The following is a 16,534-nucleotide window of genomic DNA, read 5'->3' as shown; positions in this document are numbered from 1 at the left end:
GTATTCTGCTGCATTGCACATGGTGCAGTCATGCAGCAGCCCAGCTTAAAGTACAGTACCTGGGGTAGTGATAACAGCAACACTAGCACGTGTGCTCGGGAATGCATGCACAGTATTAACAATAAAAGCATAATGCTGATTATGGCCTGCACTTGCTGCAAGGGGCCAGAATGTCTGTTTATAGCAGCCTTTACTAGTGCTGGAGGAAATCAAACAATGCTTTTGGTGTCATATGGTTATAAAGACTGCTGTGATGGTTTCCAGCTCACCATGTGATGAGTATGACTGGGCACATTTGGTGATTTAGACCATAGGGTTGACATCAACAACTGCTACTGCTACTGGTACTGGTACTACTCCAACTCCACTCTTAGAACCTAACTATGTTACCCTGATGTACGATATCAGGTGAGACGCTTGTGGTCACAGTGTTGTATCTTTTGCATTGTAATGTACACCTTGTACTCAAGGTCAGGCTGTGAGAAAGGCACCTCTGTGCTGTAAATATTGCACTGCTCCTGTTTTGCCACCGAAACTCTGGACACAACTACCAAGGCTCCGATTGCTCATTCTATTGCGCATTAGCTCAGCTGTTGTTCCTATTTCACCAGAATGTGCTAGACACCTAAATATTGCTGTTGCCGAGTGAAGACCACAATCATCTGGTTAGTTTTATTCAAATGATCTGTCTGAGCCAACTAATGTCCCTGCCTGATGGCAGCAAATCATTTTCTGCTCTGCTGAATCTGTGCAGATGGAATATTAGTTAGTTTAAAATAATTACCTTTATCCCCCACGGTTCCAATATCATCACATTCATTCAAATCGCCCCCCTGCTGTGCTGCATGTGCACTCAGGTGTGAGGACAACAACGGTTTTCCTGCATTACTAGTGTGTGTTTAAGCTAAAGTGAAGCATCTGTTTTCCTCTGGTGAAGAAGGAGCCCCGTCACGTCACACGTTAAGGGCTGCGCTCGCTGGCGTTACACAACAGACAGAGTTATATAATTGAACAGGAGTTGTGTGACACTGCAGGCTGTTTTGTGCGACAATTAGAAAGCAGGTCAGACTTCTCAGCAGGATCTAATGCACTGTGAGCACACCTCCGACTCCGGAGCGCGCGCGTCAGCGTCAGCGTCAGCCACGGGACAAACGCTGCGCACATAAAGCGTCCTATGCTACAGAACGCTGCGTTTGTTTAGCGCCGACGTCTCGGTGTGAATTAAACTCCTCACCCTGGAGCGCATCCCACTGTGGTGCAGCAGCTGCTCCCATTTATGCTCACCATATCCAAAATGATTCATTAGCAATGCAGCGCTCTCGGCCCCAGCACACTGACCCTGAATGCATTAGTTTAGCCGTTTCATCAAAGAATATATGACGCGTGGTGATTGCCGTGCCGCTGTGTAAGTGCTGTCTCACGCAGGCAGGAGCTGTGACAGTGGGATTGTTATTACCGCGCCGTACGTCTTATTACGCCATCTGCTCGCCGCGTAGCGCTCTCAGGTCGCCAGGGCAACATCTCACTGTGAAGTAAGAAAGAAGCTGCGATCCGCTGATACAGTGGGTCAGGATGAACGCATGTATATTTATATTGCATGTGAGGCGCGTTTCATTTTGGTTTTATGGCTTGGAGAGAGAATTCAGTAGCATTAAAACCAGCTTGCCGGCGTGAGACTGCAGTGAAGTGCGGCACCGAGAGGAAATGGAAGCGTTTATTTCAAGACGCCTCGAGCCAAAAAACCAGAAGAGCTTCAGCGGGTGTTTGTTTTGTCCCTGGGGTCTGGGACCTGATGATGTGATTCAGAGATGACACCTGGGGCCCCGTTTGTCAGCGTTGTTAAAAAGTGGGCATAAAGCGTGGTCTGCGGCTGGTGTTGGTGAGGAGGCCGGTGGGCAGCTTGTGTGGGGAGTGCTGGAGTGTGTGGCTGGCTACCTAGAGAGAGGGCATCTGGCCTGGCTCGCTGATACCCCCCCCCCCACGGCCCCGAGAGCTGTCGTGAGTCAGGTGCTCGTGCAAACACAACATTACGGCGGAAATGGGGAGAATGAGTGGTACGTAAGAAGAGCCAAGCGGGGGGGGGGGGGACATAAGCGGCTTTTCTCCGGCGTGAGTTTGGCTCGTGTTTCTTCCCAAAGCCCCTTTCGCCGAGTCTCGCGTGACGTCTGGGTTTTCACTGTGATTCTCCTCCATGCCTTCCAACTGGGTGTAATGCACTGTTTCTTGAAAATGACTAGAAGACTTGAAAATAGAAAATGATAAAAAAAAGAAGAAGCAGACTGGTTTACAGCGTTTTGTGCTAAGTGGGTCCACGTATCTGTTGCGTTGCTCCAAAGGTCAGCCAACTCAGCTGATTTAAAGGGTAACACATAATCATTGCCTCCTCAAAGGCAGCCAAAGGAAAACTGAATTCTAGCTCAGCGTTTGTGTTTCTTGAAAAGTCACTGAAATGACATAACATCATGAACTTGGTGTAATGTAATCGGCTGCTAAGAGAGAAATTTAGATTAAAAGCAGGTTTTATACGGAATCTATCACGTTCTTTCTTTAAGAAATGCTACAACAAAGACATAAAATTACTGTTGCGTAAACAATGGCGGAAGCAGCAATTGTTTTGAGTCCACTGGGGCAAGTCGTGTTTATTCCACAGAAAAATGCCAGTCAAGATGTTGGTTAGAACACAGCGCTGAGATGTATGCGATGGTCTGGCGACCGGGCTAGAGTTTCCCCCGCCTCTCGCCCAAATGGGACGGCTCCGGCATGCTGCGACTGTAAGGGGATGAGGAAGATGAGTGAGCCAGTGAATGCATTTTAATGGGCTTAATGGGACAAGAGGAAGACGCAGCCGTACAGTACAGTACAGTGGCACGTCTGCCCTTGAGGAGTGTGGATATTTGGAATCAAAAATTAAACTGCAGCTTGTCAATTATGTGCAATTAAATGCACAGTCGGCATTTTCTGTCCAGCTGGATGGCCCACAGGAAATCCTTTCAATGCGAAACTCTGTCTTTCACGCCTGCCGTCAGCACCTGACAGCACGGATTAGTGCTGTTTGCAGCCCCAAAACGTTTGCGTGGACAGTTGCTGGCTTAAATGGTGAATCTCAGTCTACCTGAAAGCATAGCTTATAGTCTGTCTAATGGCTCGCTCCTGTTAAATAGAAACAGGTAAATATTGTCAGTATTTTAAGATATGTTGAATACGTGCACAAAAAATAAATACGAATAACAGGTTGTAATATATGCTGATCTTATTTCTCTGTTATGGTCTGTATGTACAGTATTTAAAATCTTCCAGACCTCAGACGTGATCTCCTGTTCTGAGGTAATGTTCACTTTTACATGAAGCTTGGCAACAGATATTGTATTACATGACAAATTATACTGCATGTGGACTCCAGTGAGTGGTTAGAGTAAGATCAATCCAGCCATGATGTAACATGATGTAGATTATACATGACGAGAACAGAGCTAACTGGCTAATCTGACTGTTCTGAGTCACATACTGTATATAGAAGAATAAAGGTGCAAACCACTCAGGAAGTCAGATGCAGGGAGGACTCTAAACTAAGTGTAACATTTTATTTGCATTTGAACGCATCGCTCTGTTCTGGCTCCGTGTGCAGACGTCTAGGTTGCAGTTATCCTGCATGGAGTGGGACTTGGTTTGCCAGAGAAGGTGGAGTTCTGTCTTGGCACCACTCGGCCTGTCAGTCTGTTGCTACATCTGTCTGCTCGTCCTCGAGGCCCGATGTCTGGAGGCTGCGGCACATTTTGTTCCTCTATAACCGTCTTTCATCACAGAAGAAGAAAGAGACCTCTTGTGCTACATGACCTATGTGCCACAAAAGACACCTTCGAACTACAGAGGCCGAGTTGTGTTAATACAGTATGTGTCAATATTCTTGTATATGAATTTGTGGGATGGGGTGCATCTTCCCTCCAACGCTGAATAGAATAATAAAATCAGTAAAGGAGAATATCTCTAAATGCCCCAGTACAACAGTATACTGCAATAGTGTTCAAGAATGTGCTTATCCATGATAAATAATAAACAATATATCAATTATTAACAATAGCTTTGGGTCTCAAAATAATATTAGGGCAGTTAAGTCATAAAAAAGTAATAGATTATATGATTTGTGACTAATTCATCAAAATAACTGAACAGGTCTACATAATGTTTTTGATTTACAAAATGTTTAATTTACAAACTAAGAAGTTAAAACAACAACAAAAACGCTTGACACTTACTGGCGTTTTGAAGGATGACGTGCTGTGACTGGTTACTTGGAAGAGCAGTTTTATAAATTTACGCCACGTGCACGTGTGAGTGATGTGGGACTAAGTGGGCACAACAGAGGCTTCTTTGTGTCTTTTTGTGTACTAAGGTAATTTGTTCTTTCATGATATAGTTTGCTGACACACGTGAACACTTAACTCATAAGGTCATGTTGACTATAAATCAAGATGAAAGGTCGGAGAAGAGCGATGGTGGGATTTGTCCTGCTGTGTGGGATTTACTGTAGCTCTTCTCGTCATGTACAAACAAATAAAAGTCTGCATCTGTGCCAATATTATAAGCTCTCTCCCACTTTTTCTCTGCTACAGACCCAGGGCTACTATGCATAATTGCACAGCATTTTGCACTCTTATAGGAAAATGCTTTTTGTACTTACATAATAATGTGTTGTCGCCTTTTTCATTAACCAGTCGCCGTTTTTGGAGTAAGCTGAAGGCTTTCGTACCTGTCAAACACCTCTTGATGTGGTAATGCCCACCCACGTTATCAAGAGGTCAACTCTCTCCATCTCCCTCTCTCTGTCTGCTCCCAACTCAGGAGCTTGCACAATGATCGCACAAGCAAAAATACTACCACAAGTGGACGGTTTCATAACGCCTCAAAATAACTTTTTCCCTGTGTAATGATACTGATGAGCGAACACTTGTGGAGTGAGTGCTCCTTTTTAGGGTCCACTTAACTGCACCGTCATTTACAATTACTGTAATTAAACAGATACTGACATATTAGATGAACAACATGTGCAAGTATGAATAAAATCTGGTTTTAAATACTGTAGGTGAAATTGCATTTAAACAAACTGTGCATAAAGACTCCATGCATGCCTCAGACTGTTTTCCTTTTTATTGCTATAATAACATTCACTGTCTCAGTATATATTTCCATAGTCCTGTCTCAGTTTGCCATATACATACAGAGAACAAGACTTGCACTGTACTGTCCTGCACAGAAAGCCCAGTTTCTGTCATCTGGATCTAACTTGAGAATGATTCAGATGATTCATAACTTCTCCTCCCTGAGCCCTTAAATGTCAGTGATAGATTATGCTGTCATTAGACGCAGTGGAGCTCATCTACAGGCCCCATTTGCTGATTTCGGTGAACTTAACCCCATTTAGGCAATTCCATAATAGGTAAAGGCACTTCGCAAGGCACAAGTCAAGGCATCTCAATGCCCCCACCAAAATAAAAATTAAACACTCCGCTCATCTGTTTTGTGCTGAATATGTCAATTTTCCTTTTTATAACGTGGGAAACAGCGCCCCCTAAATACCCAAAGTATAATAAAGGTACTGAATGTATGGTGAAAAGCTGTATTGCACCCCTGCCTTTGATGCCGTGTTTTTCAGGTAGACGTTGGCGCCGCTTGGTCAAAAAATGGAAGATTGACCAAACAAATGTGGATGACGTCATGTCACTGTCAGCGTTAATAACCAGGAGTTTGCCAGTGTTTTTTGTTAGCGTTTGCATTATCGTCAGGCGCAGTTAAGGCCGGTGGCCATTTCGAGTTTTTACTAGTAAATTATTGTACTTAGCTGTTAGTTTCTCAATAAGCTACTAAGTGCCAAACCTACAGCAGCATAAACAGAGGAGAAAAGGAGGCTAATGATCTTCATACAGAGCGGCTAGCTGCAAATGCTACACGTTAAAAGCTAACTTGCTAGCACTCTCTTCTGAGCTCATTCCCTGTCACAGAAGAAAAGAAAACATGACTCTGAGGAATATGTGTGTGGACCAAAGTTCCAGCGTAGTAAAATACCCACTGATTCTGTGGTTGTGGCGAAACTAACGGGCCGAGCGGAATGCTGTGACCTGCTTATTGACCACTTCAATACCATGACAGACAAGACAACAGGGTGAGTGAAATGCGCATCTCCTCCTTTCTTTACGTGAACCGGTTCCTTTATTTTGCCTAATATAAATTTCCATCAGTCTACAACTTATTTTGCTGGTTTGTTTATTAACTTTGTGACAACCAATTCTGCGCAATCATCGCGTCCCTCCCGATTCTAACACTGTCCGCTGTACTTGGCTACTGCGCAGCATTATTGCGCATTCCAATCTTAAAGCGGTTACGTCGAGTGAGTTCACGCGCGACGACGGTAAAGTCACTCTGATTGGTTTGTGTGCGATCACCTGACTCAAGTTCGTCAACTCAAATACTAATTACACGACGTACGCAACTACGCATCTTTTCGCAGTAAGCAGATGTATAAATCTTTGTAGCAGTTTGAACAACACATAGTTCAGCAGTGCTTGTTATTCCATATGCTTGGTCCCCTGCAGGTACTGTAGTAGTACAAAACTATTTGGCCCAGTGGGTTCTTTTATTCCATAGTTTAGAGTACTGTTCATATAGAGCTGAAGAGACATAATGGCGTGTGTGTATTAGTAGAAATATTCACATTTGACACACAGATTACATAGGTCCTCTAAAAAAATCTTTGTCACCCCACAATGCTGGTCCACACTATGTGATTAGGGAGGAATCAAATGATGTATAGATGGAAACTCGTTGGAGCCAAATGATTAAAAAGGGTTTAAGTCCAGAGAGTAACATCAATGCTCAGTACCCCGAGGACCACAGGCACTCGGCTTAGACAAGTCATCTATTCTCCTCTGAGTGCCTTATTTTACCTCCCTGCAGATTTTTCATACTGAGTCCGTATCTGACACATTGAAATTAATTTCATCACCATTAACAGCTAGGAAAAGTGCTATCGTAAGCAGATGAGGTACAAGACCTTGATCACTTAGTCTTATGCTAATGTGTGCTTGGGGCAACGAAAAAGACTGGTGCAAAAGTGTAATGTTCATATTTTTATATGAACTCATAAGAGAGGCATTTTTTTACATTCTAATAGACAAACGGTCAAATGAGGAGAAATAAAAATGTGTCTAAACTGCAAAAATACAGGTAAGTGGACACTTGGAATACATGGCGTTAGTAGTTCTTCCCCATGCACACAGTAAAGCGCTTCTAGTACAAAATGTCCTTTTAATGGAGAGAGTGAGGTGGTTTCCAATGAGTTGTTACCATCTTCTTAGCTGCTGTAAACCCAGCCACAGGATCTTTTCTGACATTTTGAAATACCTAACAATGACATTTCAATTGAAAAATCAAAGGGTCTTCAGAACAGGCAGGGAGGGGTGAGTGTTATTTGTCTTCTCTGGAAACTAACATCAGCTGTTGTTGTACTTAGATTTGCAGGACTTAGTTTAAATAAGAAACTGCTCAGACATACAGTATAATTTGATTAAACATTATTATCACTACAGGGGCCTAAACAATGCAGAGCAGAGTGCTGCTGGCTCTCAGGTGACCACTGATTTAAAACAGAAAGACTGTGTTACAAATACTGTATAGTAGCTGAACACACGATATTGTTATTTAAGGAAAATGTCTGGCATGACCTAAATATCAGCAGAACCTCTGCTGTAGCTCTATCATGGAAATCTTTAGCTGAATCAATAAAGCAAAGGCATATATTGATTAAGTCTATGCATTTCTTTCTGCTCTCACACAGACATGTTGATTTTGCGTAGTCAAAAAGCAAAAACCAATGCCTAAGTATTATTGCAATGATGAATGCAGCTATGCAGTTTTACACAGCTAGTGGATTTGGAGTGAAAATGCTTTCTGCTATTTGGAGCCATACGTTATATGAGCAGTAATGTGTGTGTGTGTGTGTGTGTGTGTGTGTGTGTGTGTGTGTGTGTGTGTGTGTGTGTGTGTGTGTGTGTGTGTGTGTGTGTGTGTGTGTGTGTGTGTGTGTGTGAGTGAGTGAGTGAGTGAGTGAGTGAGTGAGTGAGTGAGTGAGTGAGTGAGTGAGTGAGTGAGTGAGTGAGTGTGTGTGTGTGTGTGTGTGTGTATGTGTGTGTGTGTGTGGGGATTGGTGGATGGTGCCTCACCATTTAACTCTCCCTTCATGATATTTAGGCATTAGGCGCAACTGGTTTCACCTAATAGTTTCTGTAAAGGCAGTTGAAATGAATCTGCTGATGCCCTTTGGTCTCCACACCCAGCACAGAACAGAGCCCTGCAGTGACTCCCAAAAGTAAAGCATTATTCACTCATCTATAGTTTGCAATGGCAGTCCAAGGTAGTTTTATATTTACAATACCAAGCTGCTGTAGTAGCATCCCAGGAGCTGTTTTCTCCATAAGATTCTGGTTCTCTACTTTTAAATGTGTTCATGTGTGTATTGGTCTCACAGGACTGAGTTAACCCAGGGGTAAAGAGGCGGGGTGGAGCAGCTGGAGATCCACTCTCCCCTGATTCCTGTCCCAATTAATTAGCACTGATATTCATGTATGCACACAAACATACGCATGCGTGCACAAACACACAAGCATGCTCACACATTTTTGTGCACTTGGTCTATCTTTTTGAACTTCAGGACTGAAAACCGCTTTAGTTGATCATTTTATTGTAGTGTAGTTGATAAGACATTAGGTGTATTTTCCTTGCACACTTGGTGAGCAAAGTTTACAACACAAGACATTTATTAATTCCAGGTTTTTTAGAAAAGTAGTTTTGACAAGGTGAATGGAAACACTGTAGGTAGAGACCTTTTATTTAGTATTTGTGCATAAACATCAACATATCTTAAATGCAGTTTTTCACTCACTGCTGGCCTTGAGACTGTTCTCCACGCCTTTCAGTTGTCATTTACTTATGCGTAACCAATTCAGGGGGAGATCACTGCTATTGGCCTCCTTTTAATGTCTAGTGATTAATTTTAGAATGTTTTTTGAAAAATTGATTAACCTCAAGGCAAAACTAGGCCTTTCCTCAGGCTGTGTAAGCCAGGCAGTTCCTGCGGGGGATGGGAAGGCAGATTATAACCTCAAGATAAAAGAAATGAAATGTCTTTGAATATAAGAAAGGAATTAAGAAGCCAATCTGCACATATCTCTAAAATTCAAACTTACAAAGAGATGCTAATTGTTGGCACTGCACGTGTTTGCATAATAATTATGAATTTAAAGATACTGCATTTCTACCTTATGCTTATATCTAATACTAACTGTCATTAGTAATGGAATTCCTGTATTATCTTCAGAGCATTGCATGGAGTAATAATGTTGGCACATGCAGCACACAGCACAGTAGTGACTGCATCAAAAATGCACAGTCCCTTTTTACTGTCATTGATTTTGTACTATATTCGCTTGGTTTTTCTCTTGGCAGCTGCCACAGGAGTCTGACAGTCTGTGCTACAGCCGCGTCCTTAGTTTAGTTCTTCACAGCATTCTGGCAGTGCTGCCAGACCCAGTGCTGCAAAAATAGATGTAACAGGGAAGAGCGGATCAGTGAGGTATTTTTCTAGACACCTCTCAAACATGTAGACCTGACCAGGTTTAACCCGACATGAGGATTTTTTGAAGCCAAAAATGCATTTCAATCTCATATTTGGGTACAAATAAATACTACAGATAATAAACAATCCATCCAGCCTTCTAGATGCTTTTCTGTTAATAGCTGTGGGGTTGCTATAGCTAATCCCAACTGTCACTGGGCGAGAGGGCTGAGATAGAGACTGACAAGCATTCACACTACCATCTATAATTTATGCAAATTCCCCCAAAATCGAACAAAGCAAGTTTGTTAAAACTACCAAGTAAAATGTTAAGTTCGTTTCAACATGGACTAAAAAAAAACAAATATCTGTAAAGAATATCAATTTAGAGTTTTTATAATATTCAGCTTAAATCCAACTTCAGTTTTTTTGAGCACTCAAAACTTGAGAGAGAGAGAGAGAGAGAGAGAGAGAGAGAGAGAGAGAGAGAGAGAGAGAGAGAGAGAGAGAGAACACTACATTTGAGACCTAGGTGAAAGTGGTGGAATTAAACGTTGGCCATCAACTAATGACATGTGTGATTAGGATAGAGTGGAAAGTAAAATCATAGTTATTAGACAGACTCCCTGCAGCGATGCAGGGCCAAAGCAGCTCCTTGACCTCAGTTCAGTGCACTATATCACAACACTGGCTAATCAAACCTCAGCCGTGGGCATATTATGCTCTACATCAAAGGGCTGTTGTCAGCTGTAGCTGGGTGTCTATTAATTATACAGTAGGAATGGGAGAGACACTATTAGCCACTAATAGACGCTAAGCCCCTTATTTTTTTGGCCGGTTGACTTTGTTAGAGGGTTGCCGATGTCGAAGGAACCACTAAATTTAAAATGTGAGTGAGTTCTTTGTTTTCGTTCAGATAACAGCAATGTCAAGGATAATTTGCTGTCTCTGTAGCAAGTTTAAGGATGGAAAGCAAGAAGCCAAGAAGCTGTCTACAGTGTTTTAAAATAAGACAGTAGCTGCAAAAGTTTAGTAATTTTCAGTTGTTTTTATACATTTGCTACCACTTACGGAAACTTAACATAACATGTCACTTTACTTAGAGCTGACAGGTAAAGAAACGGTATATGAGTGTGATGGTGTACAGTGTGACCTACACAACTCTGGCTATGAGTGTAAGTAGACCCCTGTACTGTACACTAGTCATAAATCAAACATTTTTCTACAAAAAAATGCATTTAGTAATTTTTGATTTATGTTTGTGCAGAATATGCACCAAGTGATAAATTATAATAAGGGGTTTACTGGCGAAAGCTTGGTCAAGTTCAGACTTAAGCATTGATAAGATGTCCCTTTTGACGTGTAATCTAGGTTGAAATCTAAGATAAGCCACTAACTGCACTATATGCTATACCATAACACAGTGAAGATACAGTAAGAGTGCCAGATTACTATTTGTTAAAACCCTGAACTGCTGAGAGAACATTTTATATCTTTGCATTACACTAGACAGTGTTCCCTCGACAACACGATGTATATATTTTGATATTTATTATGTTATTATGTGTGAAATCTTAGTCTAAAGAAAACTAAAGCAGTTTCAGTATAATTAATGGATGCTGATGCCAGATATAAATCATTTTGTCCATAGAGAGGTTATGTTTTAAAGCCTGATTCATTTTTTTTCAGCAAAAAAGATTACGGTGTGAACAAACTGGTGTAGATATTTTATTTCTAGGTCATAAAGCTTTTACAACACAGAACAGTAATATGAGCAGGCATCTATTTTAGCCATTTACACATAGCACATTGAGTGATGTAGACTGTACTGAGAGCAGGTATTACCTTTTCAACCAAAAAAATAATGAAATGGGATGTGTTTGTCTGTACCAAAGGTCTGATTAATTATTTAGATCTTTAGCAGATAGAACTAATCGGTCCAGAATCAATTTATTAGTGAGTATTAATTCCAGTCATTAAAGAAACTAACTTTTTTCTCTTTCGATGCCTCTCCATTGCTGTTCCTGCTTGTGGAGTTCTGCCCCAGGTCTATCAGCTCCAAAAGACATTCTTGCACCTGGTTTTAAAATAATAGGTCTCTTAGTGTTATGCAAATTGCAAAATCATGTGACAAATGGTAGCTTTGTCATTCTGAATGCTCCCTTGATCCAACACTGAGGCTGAAGCAATTAACTGCAAGATATTGTTTTTATGGAGATTCATTTAAAATTCTTTGTTGAATATTGTCCTAGATGTATGACACGAGAAGAGGAAAAATATAAGCCTTTTCCCTTTTTATAAGGGAATAAAAAAGCAGGTGTCCATTTCTAATTCAGCTAAGCTTGTCCCATTGGAGGTCTGTCTGTGTAATGGTTAAGAATGCCCAGAATACAGGAAACCATCCAATCCTAATTAAAGACCTTTTACAGCTGAGTCCTCACATACAGTTGAACAGGCACACATACACAGCCATTCACAGACATGCACACACTCACACACAACCACTGCTGGCTAAATATGTCAAACAAAATATTTCATACCACTATTTTAAAATGATTGACTGGTCTGTGGTGACTAATTTGCAGAAGATACTGTATACTACAAGACCACAAACGTGTTTTTAACACACAATAGTAATTTCAATGTTTTAGAGGGTAATGATAAAACACATTGGTGTATATTCAAATGATTCCTATAATGTCAATGTTTAAATATAATCACGTTTTTTTTATAGCTATTCTTGTTTGTCGCCTGTAACAAATAGTATTTTGCTGCAATGTGCATCCTCAGGGATTGATTGAAAATGTGATGGTAACACAACTCAACATCAACTGAACAGCCACTGGTATTAGCAAGAAAATAAAAACTCTATTTAAGAGAACTTTAAATAATTTAGATTGGTTCATCTAATAAAGGCAACAATCAGGAAAGAACACATAATGACATCCCAAGAGGCAAAAGGCTGATTTTACAGCTCATCACAACTTCAGCAGCAATCTAATAAATGGTGCACCAGGACTGAAGGATTCACAAAACATTATTCATCATCTCCTGAGAGCCATCATGAGATTGCTATCATGAGGTTTTTTGCTTGATTAGGTGATGTAGAATGTGGACACAGGAGGTTTGAGGGATGGAGCTTCATTATACAACAAATATGAAAACTGGAACTGCATTACTTAATGTGCCCACATACCGTAAGGCTCAACCTGCAGACCTAGCAGGCAATTACCCTTGACAACTTCTAAGGACTTTTATGGCATGAATTTTATCCATCTCATTTGATAGTCTGAATAAGGAGTTGCAAACACTGAAAAACAACCAATATATGCTGCTGACGAATCCTTGCTAAAACATCCATGTATGAGGATATAAACAGCCTAAACACAAAAACGTCACTAATAGAATTTGATAGTGAAAAATTAACATTTTATAGGATATGGCATAATGTGCCCGGCATTTATTATGCAACAATTTAGAGCCAGAAAATAAAATCCCATCAAGTACACAATTATCATCAGAGTCCATTTAAGCTGTGGTTGCATGCTCAATTTTTAGCATCACTCTAAGGAGGAAGGTCTTGATTCCCTTTTTGTTTTAGACCGATACTGGGTAGGCAGTTTCTGACTGCTTCATTCAGGCTAAAAACTCCTGCTCAGTGAACAGTCAGTAGGCCTGATTTTAAAAAAAAAAAGTGAAATGTGTGTGCTCCACCTGCTAAAACTACAAGAAAGAAAGTACAGTATAGCTCTAACAGGAGTGAGTCATAGCCAGCAGCCCACTGATGTCCAAACAGTCACACAGTAAGAAAGTCCAGTAGGTAAAGGAAGAGAATTCTGAGATCTGAGAACTAATACTAACATCAACAACCTTGACTGTAGCAAATGGCCTGTCCATTTCCTACACTACTATTGACCCTGCGGATAATAAATTTGGGGTCACAAAAAATATATTTCTGATATCCGTGGATGAACCCCTCTATTCAAAACAGGTACAAATTGTTGCTTATAGTTCAAGTTCAGCATTCAACAATTTGCTTGCTAATTCCTTGTCATCTTTGTAATTAGGATGGTAAACAGAGAACACAAAATTTCTTTTCTGTAATTATAACCTTACAGTTAACCAGCATACCAGGTGCCAGATGTCTTACAGTAAATAAGAGCCAGTCAGATCATGTGAAAAGCCCTTTCATAGATGCAGACCCCTGGGGATCACTTCCACCACATCTTTAGTCCCTCCAGAGCAGCCTTGAGAAGAAAATGCCTGGATCATTGAGGTCATTGATCACAAAGGTCAGGAGAATGGCTGGGCAACACAGTGATGTGTGCAGTTGAAGTAGTGCAGGCTGTAAAGTATTCTCATACAATGTGTATGTACAGTACAGTAGTTCTAATGTTGAGAACTTCTTTGGACATTTAAACTCCAGTGTCTTCTCGCCTCAAACGACCGCCCACTAGAGGTTTACAGCCAACTCTAGGGGGACTTGTTGGGTTCTTCAGTGAAGTAAATACTTCACTGAAGAAAAAAAACAAGATTCAGACACTATTCCATAGCCAAATGCACACAGGATATAGGAATGCTATGCATTTGAAAAAGATATATACAAAGTCACCATGTATGCATATATTTAGGTTTTAGAAGTCTGTATCAGATCACTCTCTTTGCTTATATAATTAAGTCTACATTTTATTCTTCCCAAGACTTCCTTTCTGAGACTAATCCAGATGCTTACAGAGAATCAATGACAGAGATTTAAAAGCTTACCACTGAAAATAACTTCCATTGATTTTTAAGAATACTGTGAGCTCCTTTTAATTAGACACAGTGGATAGCTCTTCCTTTATTCCTTGACCTAACACCTCATCATTTCACATTTTTTACGGATGAATTCAATACGATTCTTGACAACTGTCCTTGCTTGTTTGCACTTATCTCTTGGCCTAGATAGCAAGTCACAACTCTCTGATGGAAACGGCTCTGAAAATAAAGGTAATTATTTTTAGATGAAACAAGAAAAACCCTTCTGCACTGATGTAACTTGTTGAGGGTGAGTGAACAGTGAGACTTTACATTTTTTCTGCCACAAGAGGATTACATGAAGGAATTAGCATATAAAGGTATGAGTACCAGTGTGACTCATTACTACAGTGAGCTCAGTCCTGACAGGGGACAAATGTCTTACTACCGTCTGAGTAAGCGCACTTACGACTTGTTCCTCCTTCAGCAACTAAACGTGAGAGCAACCCTTACCTTCTGCACCCATATCCATGTAACCAGCTTTATGTTATCCAACTTCATAAGCATTCGGAGTCCCAACAATTGGGATCACAATATAGTGCATAAAAAATAGAAGCCATGAAAAGGGGATTTGGTGTAAAGATTACGGACTTGGCAGAGCATGTGGTAGAGGATGTCAGATATGCCTTCCAGAAGCGAGGTGCTCATTAGCATACTTTGTTTGTCTAAATATAGTTCTAATCCAATGCTGAAGGCCAAACAAACAAATCAAAGTGTGTGTGTGTGTGTGTGTGTGTGTGTGTGTGTGTGTGTGTGTGTGTGTGTGTGGATGTGTGTGAAATACATTTTAATAACAATAACCTGCACATTGTGTATAAAAATGATCAAATGTCTACCTCTGTTGCTTGACATACAGTTTATGACCCTTTTCGAAACGTTTACTATGCTGCTTGTGGCAGAGCACACTGCAAATGACTGCAGGCTGCAGTGATGTCAGGGGAATCTGTTAAAAGGTCACAGGCAAAACAAGTAGCTTGGCTAGAGGGAGGACATGGAGTGACAAGGAAGCACATGTTAAGATGCATAAAGCTTCTGACACTTCAAGAGTCTTTTGTGTCTCATCTACTTAGTTTTTGTAAAGGAAGGAGGCTGTAAGGAGCATTCCCTGCAGAGGTACATGCTTGCCCTCCTGGTGTTAACTCAACGGTGTATGTGCAGTGTTGAAGTGCTTGATGTTTTCATTGTATGACTCATGAAGGATGGCTGGCCTTATGCATGAAGCACAGATGCATGTAAATGCCAGGACCCAAAGGAGACAACAGCCCTGAAAAGTAGAATTTAACACCAAGTAGTTTAGTTACATCTAAAAATATTCAGTATTTCTCTCAAAACCCAAACAGCCCACAGAGTCACAGTTGGAGTGAGGCTGTGTTGGTACTGTACAGGTGATGTAATCTTGCTGTATGAGTAATAGTTAAAATTGAAGTATTTAGCTGGTGCTACTCTCGCTATCAGCTGGTGGGGTGCTCTTTTTTATAATCTAACAATACATTGAGCAGGAAACAGTGTAAATTGTTGCTCTGAGGCCTTCAGACTTTTCACAACTGATCCAAAAATGTTATGTATTTTATGTGGGTGTAGACTTTGCCAGTGTGTCTGTACTTGTGGTTTTGATGCTGTGCTTTGTCTTCATCCAGGTTAGTCATAGACAAGTAGGTGCGAACTGAACAGCAAACTTTCTGTGTTAGTATTGTTTTAGTGTGCAGGGGAGAGGATTCATGAAGTGTATCTACTTAATGAGCAAGAGAAAATATTGAGAGACACAGAAATGTAAATAGCCTGAACTTACAGTATGAGGTGATTACATTATATAAAATCTATCTTGCATGTGTTCTGTTTTATCTGATTTTATGGTTTCTATAAATTAAACATGTTTCATTATTGTGGTAGTACAAAATTATTCAGACCCCGGAAAGGCGATTTCCAATACTGTGAAGTGCACAGTAAATGTGAATTAAGGTGTAGGATTTTCAGAGTAAAAGAAGACACATCATTAGCTACCGGTAAATCAATAACCTCCTTAAAACATGTGCACACCCTTGTTGTCTGTTTTTATCATTCTTCACATTAAAAACCTTGCATCTTGTCTCTGTTCCTATAAATCATGCTGCCAGCATGGAAAGCAGGCCCCTC

At 40.7% G+C, this 16,534-nt stretch overlaps 1 protein-coding gene across 1 annotated transcript in view; it reads left to right on the top strand.

Moving 5' to 3' along the window:
* Positions 1-5,751: 5,751 nt before the first annotated feature.
* The window catches only part of ets1 (v-ets avian erythroblastosis virus E26 oncogene homolog 1), a 107,142-nt gene continuing 96,359 nt past the window's right edge, over positions 5,752-16,534 (top strand). Inside the window, exon 1 of the mRNA XM_029172234.3 lies at positions 5,752-6,157. The gene's annotated coding sequence lies outside the window, so the exon portion shown is untranslated. The remainder of the gene's footprint in view (positions 6,158-16,534) is intronic.

Source organism: Betta splendens, chromosome 13, assembly GCF_900634795.4.
Source record: "Betta splendens chromosome 13, fBetSpl5.4, whole genome shotgun sequence".
Lineage (NCBI taxonomy): Eukaryota > Metazoa > Chordata > Actinopteri > Anabantiformes > Osphronemidae > Betta > Betta splendens.
The sequence above is the reverse complement of the archived record's forward strand: the minus strand, read 5'-3'. Positions and strand labels throughout refer to the sequence as shown.